General features: G+C 46.7%; 2 non-coding genes across 2 annotated transcripts; both read left to right on the forward strand.

Annotated features, from left to right (window-relative positions):
• The first annotated feature begins 242 nt into the window (after window positions 1-242).
• On the forward strand, window positions 243-314 carry trnaa-ugc (transfer RNA alanine (anticodon UGC)). The gene has a single exon. It is a non-coding gene; the product is annotated as a tRNA-Ala (tRNA).
• A 1127-nt stretch (window positions 315-1441) lies between these two features.
• trnas-aga (transfer RNA serine (anticodon AGA)) lies at window positions 1442-1523 on the forward strand. The gene has a single exon. It is a non-coding gene; the product is annotated as a tRNA-Ser (tRNA).
• Window positions 1524-11130: the final 9607 nt, after the last annotated feature.

Consider the following 11130-nt stretch of genomic DNA (forward strand, 5'->3'; position numbering starts at 1 on the left):
TTCAGAACGTGGCACATGCTTTCTTTTCCGTGATCATTCTGCTGGAGTCTACTTGGTTTCATTCCACAAAAAAATTATCATGGTGTTCGGGAAGAGAACTGAACAAGGATCAAGTATGATCGCACTGGATGGTGGAGCAGACTCGGGGCCGAATGACTGTGGCCATCAGCCATTGTCTGTGTTGCACTGCTCAGTTGTGATATGCAGGAAGGTTTGGACCTGAACACTTCTCTATTTCAATTGGGGATGTAGCTCAGTGGAAGAGCGCAGGCTTTGCATGTATGAGGTCCCGGGTTCGATCCCCGGCATCTCCACGCCAGTGAGCTGGAATTTTGGACAATCATCAGGTTTGCAGTCGGCACAATGATCGTACAGCGGTACCGCGGCACACATAAACCTTGACGTTGAGTCTCACCGCGGACAAGACTAAAGAGATGATTCATTTGGAAGGTGCAGGCTGACCGCTCATTACCGCAAATAAACGGCTCCTCGAGAGAGACAGAGCGGACCACCAAACCCGCCGTCTGAACGCCACAGAGAACAGCAAGAAAGCGCACCGGTGTGTCCACTTCCTGAGGAGACTGAAGCCAGTGAGACTTCCCCAAACTCCATTCTAAAATGTTTTTATTTCACAGGAGCGTCATTGAAAGAGCTCTAACCACTTGCTAAACCGTAAGAATCGTAAGGAATCCGACGGCAAGTCCCTGCAGAGGAGAGAGAGGCTGCGACAGCAGTTCACTTTCACATTGAGATCCAGAGATTTGTGGTCCATTCAAAACTGACGGAATTCTGACCTTCATTGGAAATATGGACGGATGGGAAGGTGAATGAGACTCGGGAATGGACAAAATAAATCCCGGAGTGCGGGTGTGTTCTCCGGTTCACCTCAGACTGCGGTCGCTGCTGGTCACGTCGAGACTGACCGACGTAGCATCCACAAAATGCAGCAAGAACTCAACGGGCATCTGCGCACGAAATATGCACTGTTTCCTCCTCCCCAGAGATGCTGTCAGACCTGGTGACTTGCCCCGACATTCTGTGTTCTGGATTTGCAGCATCTGCAGAATCTCCTGTGTTTATAACCTAAATAACAGTCAGCAGGCAAAGAGAATCTCCCGCTTTATATTGTAGAGCACATCCACGGCTACAACTCGAAAGCCTATAAAAAAACTCCCATCGGGGTCTTCTTACCCGAACAGCTTCTTAATTCCCCCACAAGGATTCTACATCTCCCGATCCTGCTCCGCTCTCACTGAGATTCCATCCATCCAATTCCGGGCACTGATTTTCTTGTGAAAGGTCACCGAACTGAGCGTGAGTTCGGTTTCTCTTTTCACAGCCGCTAACATATCTGCTGAATATTTCCAGCAACTCCCGCTTTTAGTTCAGGATCAACCCCGTTTATTTGACTCCGGGATTTGAATCCAGCTGTGAAGAACTTGTAGTCGTGGCCGAGTGGTTAAGGCGATGGACTAGAAATCCATTGGGGTTTCCCCGCGCAGGTTCGAATCCTGCCGACTACGTCTTTATATCGGTTTTGACTCCCTGATCCCTCCCACGGATACAGATTGTAAAAAGCCAGTCGAAGCACCGATCTCTGTTCGCCGCCTTCAAAACCAGGAGGTGTCCATGTGTTTTGCTTTTATTCAGGTGGCCTCTACTATGCAATCGGTCAGCTGCTGTTCGGCTGTTATCCGAAATGGTGGTGTTCCAAACTATCCAGGCACGCTTTTGATCCAGTGGCCTTGGCTGTCCGTTTTGTGCTCTCCGTGCTGTGCCTAGTACATTCATTTAAAGATTTAAAAAAATCCACATATAGAAAACAGAACACTATCACGACCTGCCTTGCTTACATTCATGTTGACATATACTTAATATATTGTACATGGACGATCAAACAACAGAAACTCTTACAGGGCACCAGTGTATTTCATGTTTAATTTTATGTTATCGCCAGTTGAACCAGAGGGATAAATTCATTCAACCTCACTCACACCAACACTGTTTCCACAACTCACTTTCAAACTCGACATTTCATGCTATCGACAATATTCCTTTGTTGTTATTGTTGTTATTATTATTATTATTATTACAACGTTTGTACTTTCTGAGCTCAAGCCAGTAAAACCAGAAGTCCGGGTGAACTGAAGTGTAGCAGCGACAGGGGAAGCACAGTGCAGGTAAATAATAAGCTGCAGTATCATAACGAGGTGGACTGTGAGGTCAAACGTACACCTTATCGTACTAAGAAACCATTCAATAGACAAAACAGCTGGACTGAAACTATCCATGAGCTTGTGACACGTCCTTTCAGGCTTTTGTGCTTTCTGCCCGATGGAGGAGGGAAAGGAGCGGGGTTGTCTTTGGTCAGGAATCTGTCCGTTCGATATGACCGGAAATTGCATTTCCTGCAGCGGAGTCCTTGAAACTAACGGACTTGTTGGGACTAATGTTGTGTTTTTCATTTGGCCAACACTGCACCCAATAATTAAGAAAATTATTGAGAAAACCAGAGTAGGGAGGAAGAGGAAAATCCCCTTCATTCACCCACCCAGAAACAAAGTTCAGACAGGTGACCATTAAATAGGAAAGGTATGTCTTACTTTGGAAATAGAGCCGAACAACTAGAACAGAACCTAATTTCCCAAATAGAAACATCTAAACAGAATAGAGAGGGATAAAGTTCGAAATTATAACTCCACAAGGGATAACCACTCGGAAGAATAAATTCGCAACGATCAGTTTGATCCAGACGCAACACTCACCCCAACCCTCCAGCTTCATCCCATGGGAAAAATGCATCCCGATGAACACAAGTACTCTTCTCGACAGAGTGCCAAGCTCACCCCACATCACCAGCTCTAACTCCCACCACCCAGCGGACATCCCTCAACCCTAACCCCCAACCTAATCCTAACATCCAAAGGATCACACACCCTAGTTAACCCTGGACACACCCCGAAAAAGGGACCTACTTAACACTGGGCCCCATGCTCCTTTTCTCCGCTCCTCCAAATGCGGAGGCCTACATCCACATTCCTTAGCCATATCCCTAAACATAAAAACTTCACCCATCCTACACACCCCCATAAACCTGAGCCCTCTCTCCACCGGGGGCCAAGTTTACGCCACTTCATCATCAGACCGGGTGCTCTTTCAACTCCTCCCACCACCACAAAGTCCTGTGGCCCCTCCATCCAGCCATACACCTAAGTATAACACCTCCAACCCTCCTGCACACCCCCATAAACGTGGGCCCTCTCCCCATCAGAGAGCCAGTTTCACCCCACATCACCAGCACCACGACACCCCATAAACATTCCCAACCCTACACTTCACCCTAATTCTAACTTCCACTGGACTGCGCACCCAAACTAAACCGGACAGCACCCAAATAACTCAAGCCACACCCCACAAAAGGGCTTACCTGACAGTCCTTTGCCCTACCCCTAAACGTAACATCTCCAACCCTCATACACACCCCCTTAAACCCACGCCCTCACCCCATCAAGGGGTCAAATTTACCTAATATCAGCAGCAGTTTGATTCCTGTTTCAGACCTGCCCCCTATTGCAAGGTCCCGCAGAAACCTTCACCCCGCCCCGCAAATGCAGTTGCCACTCCATCCCACCTCCCTTCGCCGTGAATCCTCCACCCCCATTACCTAACTCTACCCCGGGTCTGTCCCTCCCCACAGCTCCCCTCAATTAGCTACTGCACAGCCCCCAGATCACAGCACTCAGTCCCTATAAAACCCCCACCCCCAAAACACTATCCATAAGCAATAACTCCACCATTTTAACTTAAACTCCAGCACGGAGGTTAACGAGGAGGAAGATCCCAATAAAGGCAAGTCGGGGACCGAGACCATGACGACGTGGGCCAAAATCAAAGTGGCAGGGTGAAGTGATGCTGCATCTCCAGTACGAGATCTACAAACACTAGAGGTATAGTTTGCCCACTTCCCATATACCCGCATCCTGACCCATCTTCCGCTCTTTGCCCATTCTCCTAATCTCTCTAAGTCCTCCTGTAGACTCCCTATTTCCTCAAAACTACCTGCCCCTCCACTATTTCTGCATCGTCTGTAAAATTGGCAACAAAACCATCAATTCCACCGTCCAAATCATTGACATGTAACATACAAATAATCGGTCCCACCACAGACCCCTGTGGAACACCACTAGTGACTGGAAAAGGCTCTCTTTACTCCCTCTCTTTGCTTTGTGTCAATCAGCCACTGCTTTATCCATGCTGGTGTCTTTCCAGTATCACCATGGGCGCGTAGCTTGTTAAGCAGCCTCCTGTATGGCATGGCACCTTGTCAAAGGCCATCTGACAATCCAAGTACACAACATCAACCGATTCTCCCTTGTCTATCTTGCTTGTTATTTCTTCAACGAATTCCAACAGTTTTGTCAGGCAAGATTTTCCCTTCAGAAAACAATGCTGATTGCGGTCTTTTTACTCTTGCAGTTCCTTAGCTCTATGCAAAATGGTTCAACATCTTCTGACCCTATGTCACTTCTTTCTAATGCTTTGATTTCATTCTTTACCAACAGGGCAACACCATCCACTATGCCTTCCTGCCTGTCCTTTTGATACAATGTGTATCCTTAGATATTAAGCTCCCAGATATAATCTTTCAGCCATAATTCAGTGATGCCTGCAGCATAATACATGCCATTCTCTAACTGTGGTACAAATTCACCAATCTTATTATGTATACTGCACACATTCAAATACATCAACTTTAGTCTTGTATGCTCATTTTTTGATTTTGTCCCCCCTTTATGTTGGAAATCACCCCGTTGACTGCAATTTTGCCCTACCATCAGCCTTTCCTTACTAAGAGTCTCTCTACACATTGACTGTGTTTGTAAACTACCTCGTGTTCTGCACTCTCACTCCGTTTCCCATCCCACTGTCAAGTTAGTTTCAAACCATCCGAGCTGTATCTCTGCTTAGTGCAGAAGGTGGTGCTGAGGTATAAGACCAGCCATGACCTTATCGAACCATGGAGCAGGCGCAAGGGTCTGAATGAGACAAGAATCAGGAGCAGAAGCAGCAGAGGGCAGTGACGTATCGAGGGAAGAAATATTGCTCAGCATCATAGCAAACAGATAATTCACCTGGCGCTGATAAACACATCCAGGCCGGTTCAGAGGAGGATGGGTGGAAACAGCAGAGACTCTGCACATCATTTCCCAATCTCTCTGGCTGCGGGAGGATTGAAGGCTGCTGACATTGTGTCCATGTTTACAAAGGCAAATGGGGATGGGCTGAGTAATTACCGGCCGGTCAACTTCCAGGCAGTGCTCAGAGGATTGCTGGAGATAATTCCGAGCGACACCGGGAATCATTGCTGAGAGAAGATTTATTCTCAACATCGGAAGGTTGGATGCTGTTTGATTATTTTTCAGGAGAGTTGGTGAAGAGAGTGAAGTTTAATCCTGGCAAGTGTGAGGTTAAATGTGAAGGGAACATACACATTTAATGGCAGGACCCTTACAGCATTAACGCACAGATTGATCAGGGGGTCTAAGTTGCAGCACAGACAGGCAGAGTGGTAAAGAATGTGTACGGTATGTTCGCCGTCATCATCAGAAACACAGAATACAAGGGTCAGGAAGTCCGGACTCAGATGTAGAGTTTCTGTTCAGGCTACATTTGGAGTGTCGTGTGCAGTTCTAGTTGCAGGAGGAATGTGGAGGCTTTGCAGAGGGTTCAGGAGAGATTTATCAGGATGCTGCCTGGCCTGGGGAGGATGTGCTGTGAGGACCAGAAGGACAAAATTGGATTGCTTCTTCTGGAGCATTGGACCTGAGGAGAGACCTGACAGGATTTGATAAAACTCTGAAAAGCATTGTTAGGTTCCACAGTGCGCATCTTTTTTTTTTCTGAGAGTTCACACATCACATACTTGAGGACATAGCTTTAAGGGGAGAGGAGTAAAATTTAAAGTAGATGTTTTACAGAGTGGTGGGTGCATGGATCACACTGCCTGGGATGGGAGTGGTAGCAAAGTTGTCAGCTTTTTAATACCAGATCAATTTGCAGGAATTGGGGGATATGGATCCTGTGCAGGCAGAAGGGATCAGTTTAATTTGGAATCATAGTCGGCTGAATGTCCTGTTCCTATCCACAACTGTTTGATGTCTGTACAGTGTGCTTGATGTCATCCACATGGATGTCAGCGACGTGTTAGATAAAACCCACAGCGCAGAGCGATCCCATAGGATCTAAGGCAAAGTACAAATGGATCCCACTCTGTCTCGGTGAGAGGGAGTGAGGGAAACTCTGCTGTCAGTGTGGGCACCTGATGAAGGAGTTTGCAGATGTGACAATACTTGTCCGTGTGGGAGATCGTGAGGAGGGAAGCTGAAGACTGCAGGAAAGGCCAGTGGATTCAGCAGGTGGGCAGGCAGGAGGCACATGGAATTTAATCTGGGGAACTGAGGAGATATAGGTGGGGAAGACAAACAAGGCCGGGGACACACAGTACATGGAGGAATATGGAGAAGTGTGCAGGGGCAGAGGGACCCTGGAGAACATGAGGACACGTCCCTGACAGCAGTCAGCAGTCATTTGATGGGTGAAGAAGGCATAGAGCAGACCTGCATTTGTTGTCTGAAGGCACAGTGTGCCAGAGCAGGGAACTCTACTGGAAATGCATAAACGGAAGTGGGGTCTCAGATGTAGCACTGGTCACCACACCACAGGGACATACAGAAACACACACATCCGAATTATGAGCAGGAGTTCCCATTCAGACCCTCCTACCTGCTCTGTCATTTAATGAGGTCATGGCTGGTGCCACTTCAATATTAAACTCCTTGTTCCTGTCTGCCTGCCTCCACCGCCACCACCATCAGAGACTATGAAGTTTATTTCCCAAACTGTACTGTAGTATTTGTACAATTGTAATTCTGCCCATTGTAAATTAGCACCTGATGTAAGCCCCCATGTCATTTTTTGGAATTGATGGCTTCTTCTCCTGATCCGATACTGAGAGAAATGTTAGTGGATACTGTATGTCTTTTGAGTACCTCATGTCACGGAGAGGCAGCACAGCTCCTGTTCCACTCAATGAACATGACCCTTAGTTATGAATGCATGTTGGGGCTAAACGGTCGAGTTGTTGAGTGTGCTGTAAGAGGTCTATACATTTGGAAAGTGGGTTAACAGTGCAGTGTCTACCCCTCAATTGTACTGAGTTTGATTCTGTTTACCACTTTGATAAGAAGATTAGAGCTGTGAAGGGAGCACTGGACCGCACTGCCCAGAGAAATCACACTTGCCAATGGAACTGCTTTGAACGATGGCAATAAACTTCTCATCATGGACTGCATAAATCCTCAGCGCTGAAGCTGCTTCATGAGGATGAGGGTGAAGTCTGTTACTGCAACTACGGGGTGATGAGATTAGATTTAGGTAACAGTACGTGCAATGTCCATGTCACCAGTGATCCTGTAACCTCTGTTAATGGCACTTACAGTAGTGGATGGCAGGCTCACTGCTGTTTGCCAAGGGTATCCCCTTTGCCTTTAAATTGAGCCTTTGTCCTGAACAAAAGCTGTCAAATATTTACTGATATTTGGAGTCTGTAGCAGAAAATACTGACACCAGCGAGCATTGAAGGACGAAGGAGACTGATGATTGTTACTGGATTGTAGTGTTCCTATTCTGGGGACCTACCAGACGGGATCGTGAGAACATCAGTATGACCCCAGTGTTGCAGTGATCGGCTAACAACACTGCTGTAGTGCTACATGATACAAGTCTGGTCATCAAAGACATTTCTAACAAAGTGGCAGCAAGCTGCATCATGGCCTTTCAAATCTGAACAGCATTAAACTTCCTGTTGGCCAAGAGGCGAGGCACTTGTGTCATTATTGGACTGAAATGATGCAAAACATCTTTGATATATCTGAGAACATCGCCGATTTTATCAGTGCGGATCCGGTTCGAACAGGGGTGTCAAACTACCGGCCCGCGGGATGATTTGTGGAATAAAAGTACATTCACGACCATTTATTATGCATCTGTACGGCAGCCGCTCCAGCTCCCAACGCTGTCTGTGCCGCCTGCTTCGCCGGCAGCTTGTTGTGTGTACTTAGAAAACAATAGGCGGCAGTTAACCGCCCGCTGTGCATAAGCACCTTCCACCCTGCTCTGAAGACTACGAGGGCCCCACTTACGTCGTCAGACACAGTATGAGCAGTCAGAGTACTCAGGCAAGTAACACCTGTAGCAAGGCTGCTGTGGTTCAAAATGTTTTCCAAGAAAATAAGAGTTGACATCGAAGGTCAGATAGTCAACGATAATTGGAAAGCTCGTTGTTCTTCTGTGAGGACAACAGCAAACCTGTGTGTCTGATCTGCTCGCAACAAGCGGCTGTGGCAAACGACTGCAATATCAAATGACACTATGAGACGTCACACGGAGAAAACTATGACATGTACGCATGGAGATGTGGTTTTCTGGGAATCACAGCGGCAGGTCAGCAGGTAGTGTTGAGCGGAAAGTAGAGATGAGGTTGCGGAACGCAGCCACGTTAATGAGCACGGTGGCACCGAGAGGCTGAAGTGTGTTTATATCAGTGCAGGGTGCAGAACTGTTAAGGCAGACGTACTTAGAGCCTGAATTAGTACATGGCGCGGTGATTCGATGATTACAGAGATCTGGGTGACAGAAGGACTGGACTGGTTTCTAACCAGTCTAGGATTCATATGATTCAGACAGTCCAGAGGAGGCTAAAAGAGATTCCGGAGCAGCTCTGCTGATGAGGAACAATGTCACAGCGGCGAGGAAATCTCGCTGGCACTTGCAGTAAGCCAATGTCACAGCCACGGATTCGGCAACGCAGTAGATAGGGCAATTGCGCTCGTGAATATGCACATGTCAGCTAATTATTATTTAATTGCGATAGTACTTAACTCCATTCATTCCATCGTACAATTTGCCGAGACTTGAAACAGTGCAGCAGCGCTTCACTGCCTGTTTGCATTCGGCCTTTGCTGAAAAATTGGACAGTCGGGTCAATTGACTCTGAAGACGAGCGGTATTCGTTTTATTCTTAATTGTTATTTTAAGCAGCAGTGTTGGCTTCATTCACCATTTGAGACTTTTAGCTAACGGCCAGAGTGTTTATTGCTTCCTTTTCCCTTTCACACTGTTCACATTAAATTCTGTGAAATATCGATCTGCTTCAGTGTCTCTCACCTCACACTTGGGCCATATCCGAACCCGGTGACAGGAAGTCTCAAACCACACAATGATGGACCCAGCAGAGAGAGAGAGCAGCTGACCTTGGCCATGAGATTCATTGGTCAGAGTGATTCGGCGAGGCAACAATGTTCCGTTAGAACTCCTATGTATAAACCCTTTTCTCTGTCTCCATCGTGACAGAAGGATCTTGCAAAGTTTGAACAGTGACGTTTTGACATTGGTGGCTTCAGGAGAGGGTAACTTTACTCTCAGTGCGTCTCCAGACTCTATATTCCCAGAGTCTCGAGTCTACATATCTAATTCTCTAGTCTATATTGAGTTGCTTCAATATCCATTCTAAGCTTTTCAAGTCACAAATACCCAGGTTCCCAGCTTTGTGGTTCCATGACTCAGGTCTGCATAACAAATGAGCACTTCAAGTAAGCTCTTCAATTGATTCAACAAATCATCATTGACGTCAGTAGTGTAAATTCTGGAAAAGCCATACTCCAAAAGCTGACCCCTGTCTGGAGTGTGCAGATACACAAGTAAAGTAACCTCATGGTGAAAGTCATGGTACAGTCATGGTGCAGACTGGGAAAACTGAATTGTCATGTAGCAAATTAAACAGATCTATAGAGAAATAGCTAGCATAGCGATGAAAGAAACCTATCTATGCTGTCTTGATCTGGAAATTGAGTTCATATTCTAATTGCCTCTGGAATAAATTGTGAAAGATAAAACACTATAAGATTTGAAAAGGTTCCTTCTCTTCGTTTCAAGTTTCATGTTTTCAAGGTTTCCCAAGAGCTTTTCTTTATGTTCCTAAACGTTTTATTTTTCCGGTTGTTTCCAAGGCTTATTCATGTGTTCAGGGTTTCTCAATGTCCTCCCCACCTCGTGAACACCGAAGTCTCTCTCTCTGCCCCGCCTACGGGTTCTTGATCTCAGCCTACTGGGGTTCCCAGGTGTCTCAGTCTCTCGGGATCGCCGAGTCGCCCTTCCTCTCGAGTTCCTCGTGCCTCCCTCTAAAGTTCCCAAGGTCTCTCGAGTCATTCCTGGCTCTCGCGTTTTCAGGTTTTCCTGCGCCATCAGGTGCCAGCTATCGGGATGGGGTGGTCCTGTAGTGACTGCTTCAGGCATGTGCGGGGCATCAGAGAGCATTGGGCTCTAAGGTTTTTAGACCACTAGAATTGTTTATTGTTGATTAACAACAGTTATCAATGGTCTAACAGCTCCTTTCGTCTTTCTCGAGCGACTCGCTCTTTGTAATGTGGTTTCCTGTGCTTTCTGTTTAAGTTTGTTATGTTAATTTTCATAGGCTCCGGGATTCTGTTATTTTATTGTTGAAGCAGATGCCCGATCAGCTCCAACCGGACAGCTCTCATTTTGTGAATGATCCCTCTGACGGTGTCACTTGGTCGAGCTACCTCTGTAAAAGCTCTTGTTTCTGTCTCTCCATGGCCGTCTTTGCCTCCGAGATTGGCAGTGCACACCATGGCAATTGTCTACCAGCATCACTGAAGGACATCTTGGGCAAGTCTCTCATCGGGGACTTCTAGCGCACACAGGTTATGGTGCCTCAGGGGATGCGCATAGAGAGGGGGGTCCTGTCGCAACCACGGATTCGACAGCGCATCAGATTCGGCATTTACGATCGTGAATATGCAAGTGTCAGCTAGTTATTATTTCATTGTGATAGTATTTAACTCCATTCATTCCGTCGTAGAATTTGCCGAGTCTTGGACACAGTACAACAACTCTTTGCTGCCTGTTTGCATTCGGCCTTTGCTGAGAAATTGGCCAGTCAGGTCAATTGACTCTGAAGACTAGCGGTATTCGTTTTATTCTTAGTTGTTCTTTTCAGGCGCAGTGTAGGCTTAGTTCACCATTTGAGGGTTTTAGCTAACGGCCGTGTTT

This window comes from Mobula birostris, chromosome 28 (genome assembly GCF_030028105.1).
Source record: "Mobula birostris isolate sMobBir1 chromosome 28, sMobBir1.hap1, whole genome shotgun sequence".
In the NCBI taxonomy this organism is placed as follows: Eukaryota; Metazoa; Chordata; class Chondrichthyes; order Myliobatiformes; family Myliobatidae; genus Mobula; species Mobula birostris.